The sequence below is a fragment of the Anolis sagrei genome, chromosome 3 (genome assembly GCF_037176765.1).
Source record: "Anolis sagrei isolate rAnoSag1 chromosome 3, rAnoSag1.mat, whole genome shotgun sequence".
NCBI classification, from domain to species: Eukaryota; Metazoa; Chordata; class Lepidosauria; order Squamata; family Dactyloidae; genus Anolis; species Anolis sagrei.
Genome location: NC_090023.1, coordinates 41,563,167 through 41,573,933, shown reverse-complemented (window position 1 = coordinate 41,573,933; position 10,767 = coordinate 41,563,167).

The following is a 10,767-nucleotide window of genomic DNA, read 5'->3' as shown; positions in this document are numbered from 1 at the left end:
CAGTAATTACACACTCTGTACTAACACAGAGAGGGCCGGCCCAAGGTCTACACAAGGCCAGCGCTAAAGGTCTACACAGAGGTCTACCCAAAAGGTCTGCACTGAGGTCTACACAGAGAAGGCCAACACAATATAAGGTCTACACAATATAAGGTCTACACAAAAAGGTCGGCACAAAATGTCTACCCAGGGGTCCGCACAGGGACAGTCAGACACTCCGCAGTCTCGTCGCTGCGTCCAGATGGCAGAGTGGGACGGCCGTTCAGATGGTCTAGACGGTGGTGTGGCCTATGCGGCTCCCAGCGATGGCGGCTGTGGTGGTTTCGGCTGGGCGATAGCGGCCGCAGATAAGCAGCAAGCTGGTGGTGATAGCGGCCGCAGCAGCTGCGGTGACGGCAATGGTCCGGCCTGGTGGCAGGTGCGGCCTTGCTGGCGATGTCTGCGGTCTAGTGGGCGATGTAGAGGCCTCCTTGCAGATTGCTGAGTCACACCCCACTGGAGGAGGCCTGGGCTGCTGGCTACTCACAAGGAGTCCTGGGAGCAGGCTGGAGATCTTTATTGCCCCTTCACAGCAAGCACAGCAGACTCAGTCCCTGGCAGGCCTGTGGACTCAGCTTTATAGATGTAGAGGCTTCCTTGCAGATTGCTGAGTCACACCCCACTGGAGGAGGCCTGGGCTGCTGGCTACTCACAAGGAGTCCTGGGAGCAGGCTGGAGATCTTTATTGCCCCTTCACAGCAAGCACAGCAGACTCCTCTACATCAATAGTCAAATAACTATTTCACCAGCTTTCTGTACTACACATGAAATTTACTGGCCCCCATTTTGTCTCTTCATCATTTTTCTTAGCCAAAGAGTGAGAAATATCATACTCTTTGTGTTGTTGAAGGCTTTCATGGCTGGAATCACTGGGTTGCTGTGAGTTTCCTGGGCTGTATGGCCATGTTGCAGAAGCATTCTCTCCTGATGTTTTGCATAACCTCACAACCTCTGAGGATGCCTACCATAGATGTGGGTGAAATGTCAGGAGAGAATGTTTCTGGAACATGGCCATACAGCTTGGAAAACTCACAGCAACCGACTGTACTCTTTTCTTGTAGGGAGGTTACTCTGGCCTCTCGAACAATTTGGTTCCTTTTTTCTGCACATTTTTTAGATCCACTATATATTTTGAGAGGGAACAGAGATTAGTTCAACATCAGAAGCTTCTGGTGTCATCTCTGGAGGCATGGAAGAGAAGGTAACAAGAGATACATGCTCAAGTCCAATTTTTTGTGGTGCAAAAATATGGTATCTCATGTTACCTGAGTTATTTTGTTTCACCAAAACAAAAATGCTAATTTTTGTTAAATAAGCTTTTAAAAAGAAAACCCAAGGAAGTAGTCAGTGTTTTTAACAATGTTATTCAAACATGTTTTTGAGAATTACTGGGCTTTATTAATTGACTTCTGTGGAATACAGAATAGTAATGCTTACAATATAGTTATACAATATGATGCTCTGACATAGCAGGCTTCTCTTCACTTTTTGAGCTAATTGATATTCCATTCTGTAACTGTCTGATAGTTTTTAATCCTGTAACTATATAAACAGAAAATCTAGATAGGAATCTTCTTGAAAAATTTTCATTCAATATATTGCTGAACTGAAGTTAAAAATGGATTCTTTGTGAATCTATTTTTGGATTTAGAACTCTTTGGTTAATGAGCTGTACTGAATTAAAATGGCATCCTCCATTTCATATGTCCTCAGAATCATCATCATTAAGTAGTTTCTCGCTCTCTAATCATGAGGTATCTGAGCAAACAAAACACAGTTTTCCAGTGAAGAGCTATTCATTATACATGAGACCATTTGTTTCTCCTATTAAAGATGTGGTTTTATGAATTAAGGAATGGAATTCAAATACGGTTTTAATCCCTGTTTAACATTGTGCAATCTGTTATTATTGTGCTCTTGTGATCGGATTTATTGCTGAATGTTCTGTTTTATTTATTTGGAATTGTTTAGTCTATTGTTGCATTTTATGGCATTGAATGTTTGCCTTTTATGTTGTGAACCGCCCTGAGTCCCCATGGGGAGAAAAGGCGGGATAGAAATAAAGTTTTACTTGCTTACTTACTAACTAACCTAACAAGTATGTCTATTAATTAAATTGAATATCAAAATGAAATATCAGTTTATTTGTAGAGTTTAGGAACTTCAGCCAAGAAGATTCTGAGTGTATAAAGCTTGGAAGTTCATTTTGCAGAGAGAAAGATCCATATATACTAGATCAGTGGTTCTCAACCTTCCTAATGCTGCGACTCCTTAACACAGTTCCTCATGTTGTGATGATCCCCAACCATGAACTTATTTTTGTTGCTAATTTCATAACTGTAATTTTGATACTGTTATGAATTGTAATGCAAATATCTGATATGCAGGATGTATTTTTATTCACTGGACCAAATTTGGCACAAATACCTCATACGTCCAGATTTGAATACTCACAGGGTGGGGGGTTGATTTTGTCATTTAGGAGTTGCTGGGATTTATAGTTAACCTACAATCAAAAAGCATTCCGAATTCCACCAATGATGGAATTGAACCAAACTTGGCACACCGAACTCCCATGAACAACAGAAAATACTGGAAAGGTTTGGTGGACATTGACCTTGAGTTTGGGAGTTGTAGTTCACCTACATCCAGAGAGCACTGTGGATTCAAACAATGAAGGCTTTGGACCAAATCTGGCACAAATACTCAATATGTCCAAATGTGAACACTGGGGGAAAACAGATCTTGACACATGGGAGTTATAGTTGCTGGGATTTATAATTCACCTACAAGCAAAGAGCATTCTGAACCCACCAACTATAGAATTGAGTCAAACTTCCCACATAGAACCCTCATGACCAACAGAAAACACTGTGTTTTCTTTTGGTCTTTGGCAACCCCTTTGACACCCCTCACGACCGCCCCAGGGGTCCCTACCCCCAGGTTGAGAAACGCTGTACTAGATGCAGAAATGATCTTTAGCTTTTCCATTAGAATAACAGTAACTCCATAACCATCTTGGACTGTAAGCAATAACATTTATTTCACAGCATAAATGACTCAACTTTAAACTTATTAAACTACTGACTGAGTTCCTAGGAGTTGTTCATCCAACTGTCTCTTGGTCATTCTTTCTCCCTTCTTCAGTGAATTCCTGAGGACTAAACCAGAGGGAATGTTAAACATGTCTTTTAATTTCACATGCAGGTCTTTTAAAAATGGGCTGAATCCACACTGCCATGTAATTCTTTTTCTGAATCCAGATTATCTGCTTTGAACTGGATTATATGTGGCAGTGCAGATGGGGCCTGGGAGATGAGGATAATTCTAAAGCAAAGTGTTGGAAACATTGCTCTTCCACTACAACTCCCTAATGCTCCCAGCTAATGTGGTTATACTGACTAGGAGGTTCTGGAGACTGTAGTCCAAAAATGCACAATTTCCAAACTCTGTATGGACCCAGAGGCATCTTGTATTGTAGACAGACCAGTAGATATACAGAGATCTTGCACAGAATTGTGTTCTGCAGAGCAGTTGCTATGTTTGGTTGTGCTACTCTTGCTGATCTGTCTTGGCAATCTGTATAGCTAAGCATAGTCATCAGGCAGGGCTAATTTGCAGATCACTCTGTCCATGAGCTTTGATGAATACAACTTTGAAAGGCCAGGAGGGGTTATTTCTCAGCATGCACTAGAGACATTTTGGGGGAAAGCTGCCAATGCCACAAACTATGCTGCAAATTGTGATGTTCCCTTGCTCTTTATATTCAGATTAAATAGACTGCATGTAAACACATCCTGAAAAATATAGATACCTGAAGAACCAATCTTCTGCCATCACTTCCACTTTAGCTAGGAAGAAGACACAGTGGGAATTAAAAGAGGGCAGTATTCTTTACAGGGGTTAAAATCTGTAGTTTAGTAATGTCAGTTGATTCATTGGTGTAGGTGGGGTTTGGCTTTGCAAAGTAGTATCTAGCATTTGGGCAGAGCTTTTGGTTTACGGTGACACCTAATTCATTTAACATTCATTTAAGATGCAGTCTGATGCACTTCTTTATGGGAATATATAGTATAGTGAGATAAACATGCAAAGTTGTGTCAGACTTGCTCTGCTTCTGGCATCTAGCATAGCCTGTAATAGAGCATGGTCTCAGCATCATCTCTTGGGACTTTTGCCTGAAATTACTGGCAAAAATAATTGATGGTGGGTTACTTGTACATGGGGATGGATGCTAGCAAATTCATACTTTGGGTATCACATTGAATACAGAAGAGGCAATTGTTGTAGCTATAAGGACAATTTTGGGTACATTTTCCCCAAAACAATAGCATTTAAATTCTGGAAACTATCCTTAGTTAATTTATCACAATCTATTTTCTATTAAATGAGAATAATTATAATATAGTATCATATGCTACATCAATTATGGATAAGATGCCTTGGTGAAGAATCACCATGCTTATCATACTGCAACAACTTAATTGTATCCAACTTAATTAAACCCATTTTTGGTTTAAATATGGATCTGCGGGGTTTGGGGTAGAATGGTTATATGTTTATGTGGGGTTTTTTTTGTATGGCATTAAATGTTTGCTGACTTTGTTGTTCAACACCCTGCGTCCCTTCAGGGAGATATAACAGGATATAAATAAAGTTTTATTATTTTATTATTATACATATTACTGTGCAATCCTGGGTTTGAAATTGGGAAAGCACTATTGCTATCTAGCTGAAAATGTTGCTTCCCTTACTAAATAGCAAATTCCAGAATTCCATAGGATGGAATCATGGCAGCTGAAGTGGAACTATCATACTACAACTATGCACTATGACAAAGTCCTTTTTTTCGTGTCAAGAGCGACTTGAGAAACTGTAAGTTGCTTATGGTGTGAGAGAATTGTCTGTCTGCAAGGACATTACCCAGGGGATGCCTGGATGTTTTGATATTTTACCATCCTTGTCAGAGACTTCTCCCATGTCCCCAAATGAGGAGACGGAGCTGACAGAGGGAGCTCATCGGTGCTCTCCCCAGATTTGCACCTCTGACTGTTTGGTCTTCAATCCTGCCAACACAAGAGTTTAACCCACTGTGCCACAGGGGGCTCCTGACAAAGTCCATGAGCCATGCAGATAAAACATGTCTAGCCTACAGTTTATTCATAAGCAGTAGATTGGTGCATAGGTTTAAGGTTATGTTACAGGATTAACTCTCAGTTTAAAGGGTCCTTGAGTGCTCACTGATTTGCCAAGCAGTACTGTAAGGCTAGATGTGCCATCCTTTCTTTCCCCCCTCATGCCCCAGCCATCTCTTGTATTCCCCATCATACCCTAGAACAGTGGTTCTCAACTGTGGATCCCCAGGTGTTTTGGCCTACAACTCCCAGAAATCCCAGCCAGTTTACCAGCTGTTAGGATTTCTGGGAGCTGAAGGCCAAAACATCTGGGAACCCACAGTTTAAGAACCACTGCCTCAAAACCACATTGTGTGAAGTTAAAAACTGAATTTCTATACTGAATGTCTCTGTAGAGATTCTAGGCTGGATTTTCAGACTGTACCTTCCTAACATTTTATATTGATGTGTCCTTTGTTTTTGTTAAATTGGCAAGCAATATCTCTGTACAACTATGGAGACAAACAAACAAAGCCAAGACATGACTTATAGCCCAAGTCACCAGTCTTCCTCAGATTGTGCAAAGTCAGGCCCATGGCTTCCTTGATTGAGTCTATGCATCTGGAAGATGGTCTTCCTTGCTTCCTACTGCCTTCTACCTTATTGGGTTTTTTTTAGTAAGTCATGATATTGCCAAAGTACAGCCATCTCAGTTTAATCATCTTGACTTCTACTGATAGGCTACTTAGGATCCAAATGACTACTTTTGGGTCATGCAAATAGTTGCATGCAGTCACTAGAAATTTTAGCTTGTTCTTTTCCCAACTAAATAATGGATCCTTCCTCACACAGGTCATGGACACTTGCAATATATTACATAGTCATAGGAGGCTGATCAATTGAAAAGGAGAAATGAGAAGCATAAAGTTCTTTTGAGTTGAAAGATAGTTAAATTTTGGTTAGAATGAGGCAGGAGAATGCACATTTTTGGTGATGTGCAGGAAATATTCCATGTAATAGAATACATCATGTTCCAGTCTGGCACAAAGAAGAGGGTGTGTTAAAATGTCATTTATTTTCATTAAATCTATAATTGCTAGTCTCAGTGCCAGAGTATGAATTCTAAAACAATAGCCTAGCTATAAAGAAAATCTGAATAAAACCAGTTTGGCTGGCTGGCATTTTGCCACAACACACCCACTGAGTGTCACAGATGGACTGAGCCAGATTGATCACTGTTCAGTTGTTCCTCACCTCTTTGAAAGAGGAAATTTGAAAAAAGGGGAGGTGATCTGCTGTCAGAACTGTGAAGTGAAAGAATACTTGCTAGCTAATTTCTTTTTTGGCTAGTTTCAGAAGTTTTCACTATATATGGTTTGTTAAGCAAGCTTCAACTGCAAGGTATGTAGCATATCTATTGCCTGATCTATTGTCTGATCTGTAAATAAATAAATAAATAAATAAATATCTACTCACGTGATCTTCTAGAGAAGACCCATGACCAAATGAAAGAAAAGCCAAGGCAAAAAAGATGGAATTTGGGGATTGCAACAAAGACATTCTTAAACTTCTACTTTATTTCTCCTGCCTTGTCTTCAAACTGATAAGAATTCAGGCCTGTTGCTAAGAAGTGGTCAATGCCATTCCACTCACTTTTCTTCCCATTTCCTCCCTTCCTGCATTATTATATGTAAACAAGCATCCCTTCCACATCATACATATCTATCACTATAGCCACACTCTTTGGGATTTGCACTTTGAGAAGGCACTAGTGTTCTCTGGATGAGAGTCATAAATATCCTTCTCTAAACGGTAAACCCCAGGCTTCTATGGGATGGAACCATGCAACTAAAGTGGAATTATTGTGCCATTAATTGTGTAGTGAGGAAGCAGAACAGTATGCAAGGAGCTGGTGATCAACTTGGTGCTGATGACCAACTCTGAATCTTCTTAAGGAAGCATATAGACTATAGAATTAATGTAGCCTATCAACTCTTTCAACTACCATGGCTCAATATTGTGGAATTTTAGGAGTTGTCGTTTTAGAAGTGATTTTGATTTCTCTGCCTCACCAAAACTACAACTCCCATGATTTCATAGCATTGCACCATGGCAGTTAATTGTACAGTGCAGATGTACATGCAAAGCTAGCCTGATCACCTAATAGAGGTCCACTTTTATCCTGATTCTGGCCAGTAAATGTGCATATTCACATTACCGTATATCCCTGCACTCAAGGGACTTCCTAATCTTGGGACTGATAGGTCTGTGTGGGAACTTGCAGTCCGATCCCAGGATTTTTTAACACCCATTTAAAACCTGGATTTTCATGCTCTCTGGAAGTGCCCCTAGTGAGTCACCATTAAAAACTACTTTTTCTGAGCTCTACCTCAAATGTGGTAGTACTTGTTCTTGCTAGTAGAGCAGAAATATTATTTGTTCCATAAGACAACAGGGATCCTAAACTATGTTACAAAATAGAATAAATCCAGCATCATATGAAGAACAGCAAAGACGCATGCATTTCTATGTAATTATACAGTAGGGATGAATACATGACAATTTCATTTCGGAAAACCAATCTTTTCAACTTTTATATAAAAAATCTTTTAACCTTAGGTTATTTTTTCTGTATCTTAAATTTGTCTATGATTTATGTGTACCTTCAAGTCATTTCTAATTTATGGCAACCCTAAAACAAGCCAATTATAGTGTTTTCTTGCCAGAATTTGTTCAGGGAAGATTTGCCTTTGCTAACTTTTCAGGCTAAGTGACTGTTACTAAGGGCCCTTCTACACATGCATAAAACCTGAAAGGGAGCAGGTTAAAGGTGGTGGTGGTGGTGGTGGTGGGGGGGGGGGGGTGGCCAAATGATGTTCAGCCAAAGTTCAGGAGGAATCAGGATGAATTGGGTTAAGAGCTAGAAAACACGCATTTAAAAAGTGCCCTTTAAACCCGATTCTCCCTGAGAAATACATACCTTTCCATGCCTGTGTATCCCAGCAGGCATGGAAACATGTGCTTTCCATCCCTCCTCTCCCCATTGTGTGGACTCTTCTAGAACACATGCATTTTTTGATATAATGTTTATTGAATATATAACTTTCTTATACATAAAAATTAGGAAATGGAAAGGTAAGAAAAAGGTAAGGCCCAAGTAAAAGGGGAGCAGACGCATTTCTGAAAAGCCCAAAACAGCTGATCAGGTGTCTCACAGAAGCACAAGTAGAAAGCAAATACCACTGTCTCAAATTCTGTTTTTTACACTTTGCAATGTTAAACAGAGCTTGAGTTAACAATTGGGGGAAGACAGAATCTGAGGGAATAATTTTTTAATTAAAAACTTGCTCTGTTATGTGCTGGAACTCATATGGGCATATGCGCATCTTTGGAGTGAATTTTTTAAAAAAACTTCCACCGGATGTCTCCCATTTACCCACTATCTTAATCCACTTAAAAAAAAAAACCCAGCTGTGATTGTGGCAGGGTACTATGCAGTGGGACTGACAGGTCTGTGTTTGTACTTCCTTTGAGGTCCTATTTTTTTAAAAAAACTTCTACACTGCCATATAATCCAGATTATCATAGCAGATAATTCACATTATCTGCTTTGAACTGTTGAATTGGATTATATAAGGCCCTTTCCAGGCAGGCCCTATATCCTGGGATCTGATCGCAAATTTTCTGTTTATCCCAAATTATGTGGCAGTGCAGACTCATATGATCCAGTTTGAAGCAGAAAACCCGGGATCAGATCCTGGGATATAGGGCCTATCTGGAAGGGTCCTGCCATATAATCCAGTTCAAAGCAGATAATATGAATTTTATATGGCAGTGGAGAAGGGGCTCCAGTGGATTTCGATGCCTGAGAAGGGGTTTGAACACTGTCTTCCAGTGTCCTAATTCAATGCTAAGAACCTCTATACCACACTAGTTCTCCATGAAGACAGTAACAAAACAATAAATGAAGGCCAACCCTTCAGTAGATTAATGTTTTAAATGACTTTTTAAAATGGCTTTTAGGAAGTTGCTGTTGTTAATTCGAATATTTTAGAGCTACCTGTTATCGTTTTAATTCCATGTTTTAAGTTGTTTTCAAATTTTGGTGATGGCTTAACTCTATTTTGTTTTTTTAGTAAGTTTGTATATTGTAGTTCAGTTTGGAAGCTGCCTTGAATTCTGTTTTTAGGAGGACGGTGGGGTATAAATCACCATCTGGCTGATTTTCCTCTTCTCTTTGCACAGAGTGATACAGAATTTTATGCCTTCCTTTGCACAGCTTTGCCAACATTTGGATGGTCTCCTTCAAGCACTGTCTGTAGCAGCTAATAGAGTCTAGGATATGTTTTCTGGATACTGTGAATTACACACAAAAAAGGATCTTTTCCAAATTCTACTTTTCCTTTACTTTGACCATTTCACTTCTGTTGCAGTGACATCTCTGGCCCATCCTTTGTTCGGATATAAGCCAGAATGCCAATGCTTTAAATCAAGAAATAGTTTTCTAAGATCTACAGATATACTTACAGGAACACTTCAGCAAGTGAGAGTCCAAAAGTGGCAGGCTAAAACCCAGAACCTCAATCCATGTGTGATACCGAATGAGAGACTCCCTCTTGGGCACACAGAAGACTGGGTGACTTGGAAGGCATTGAACAGACTGCACTCTGCCACCATGAGATGCAGAATCAACTTTAAGAAATGGGGCTACAAAATGGAGTCCATGATATTTGAGTGTGGAGAAGAGCAAACCACAGACTATCTATTACAGCAACACCAGAAGCACTCCAAGTGGCCAGTTCCTGGTCAAAGGACATTTAATATAATGCCAAGTTTTTAAACTTTGTGGGTTTTTAAAAATACACTACAACTCTACCCTTGGTTCACTCCTGATGTGATAAATAAATACTTCTGTTGCACTATGACAAACCAGCTGGACGCTAAGATTCAGTATGACTCAGGAATGATAATAATGGTGGGATATCTGGGGGCAGTTAGTTCTTACCACAGTGGATATTATCTTCTCTGTACAACTAGCATCATGTTTCCCTTGGTGTGGGGACTTCACCTACATTTTGTGTACTTTTTGAAGGTTAAATGTCTTGGGGGGAAAGGAAAAGACCCACTGAAAGGAAAGCATTTTTAAACTTCTCCAGTTGTGAGAATGCAGCATTTAACAGCAATCTAACTGGGATATAGTCAAGAGAGAAATTTCTTTTTGGTTCTGGATTAACACCTCTGTCATTGGTCAAAAAGGATGTGGTTTATAACTCCCCACGACGTAGTATCATGTGGGGAAACAAGCAAAGCGCATTGTAGTCTTGTGTGGTTAGAGAGTGCAGCTGCTGAAGATGTGCAACTGCACACATTGCAAATGAAAACTGGCTATAATGTGCTGTCAACTTTGTAAAAGTGTTGCTGGTTGGGAACACTTCCCCCCTTTTTCAAGCATCAAGACAGCCTTATGTAAATATTTTTGTGTCCTCAGCTAAGTGCTTGATCTAATATCCCTCTTGCAATTACACCACTTCTTAAAATGCAGAGCCTGGGATATGAGAGTCAGGAGAATGAGGCCCACCTAGCTGTATAAAATCCATATTGAACTGAATTATAT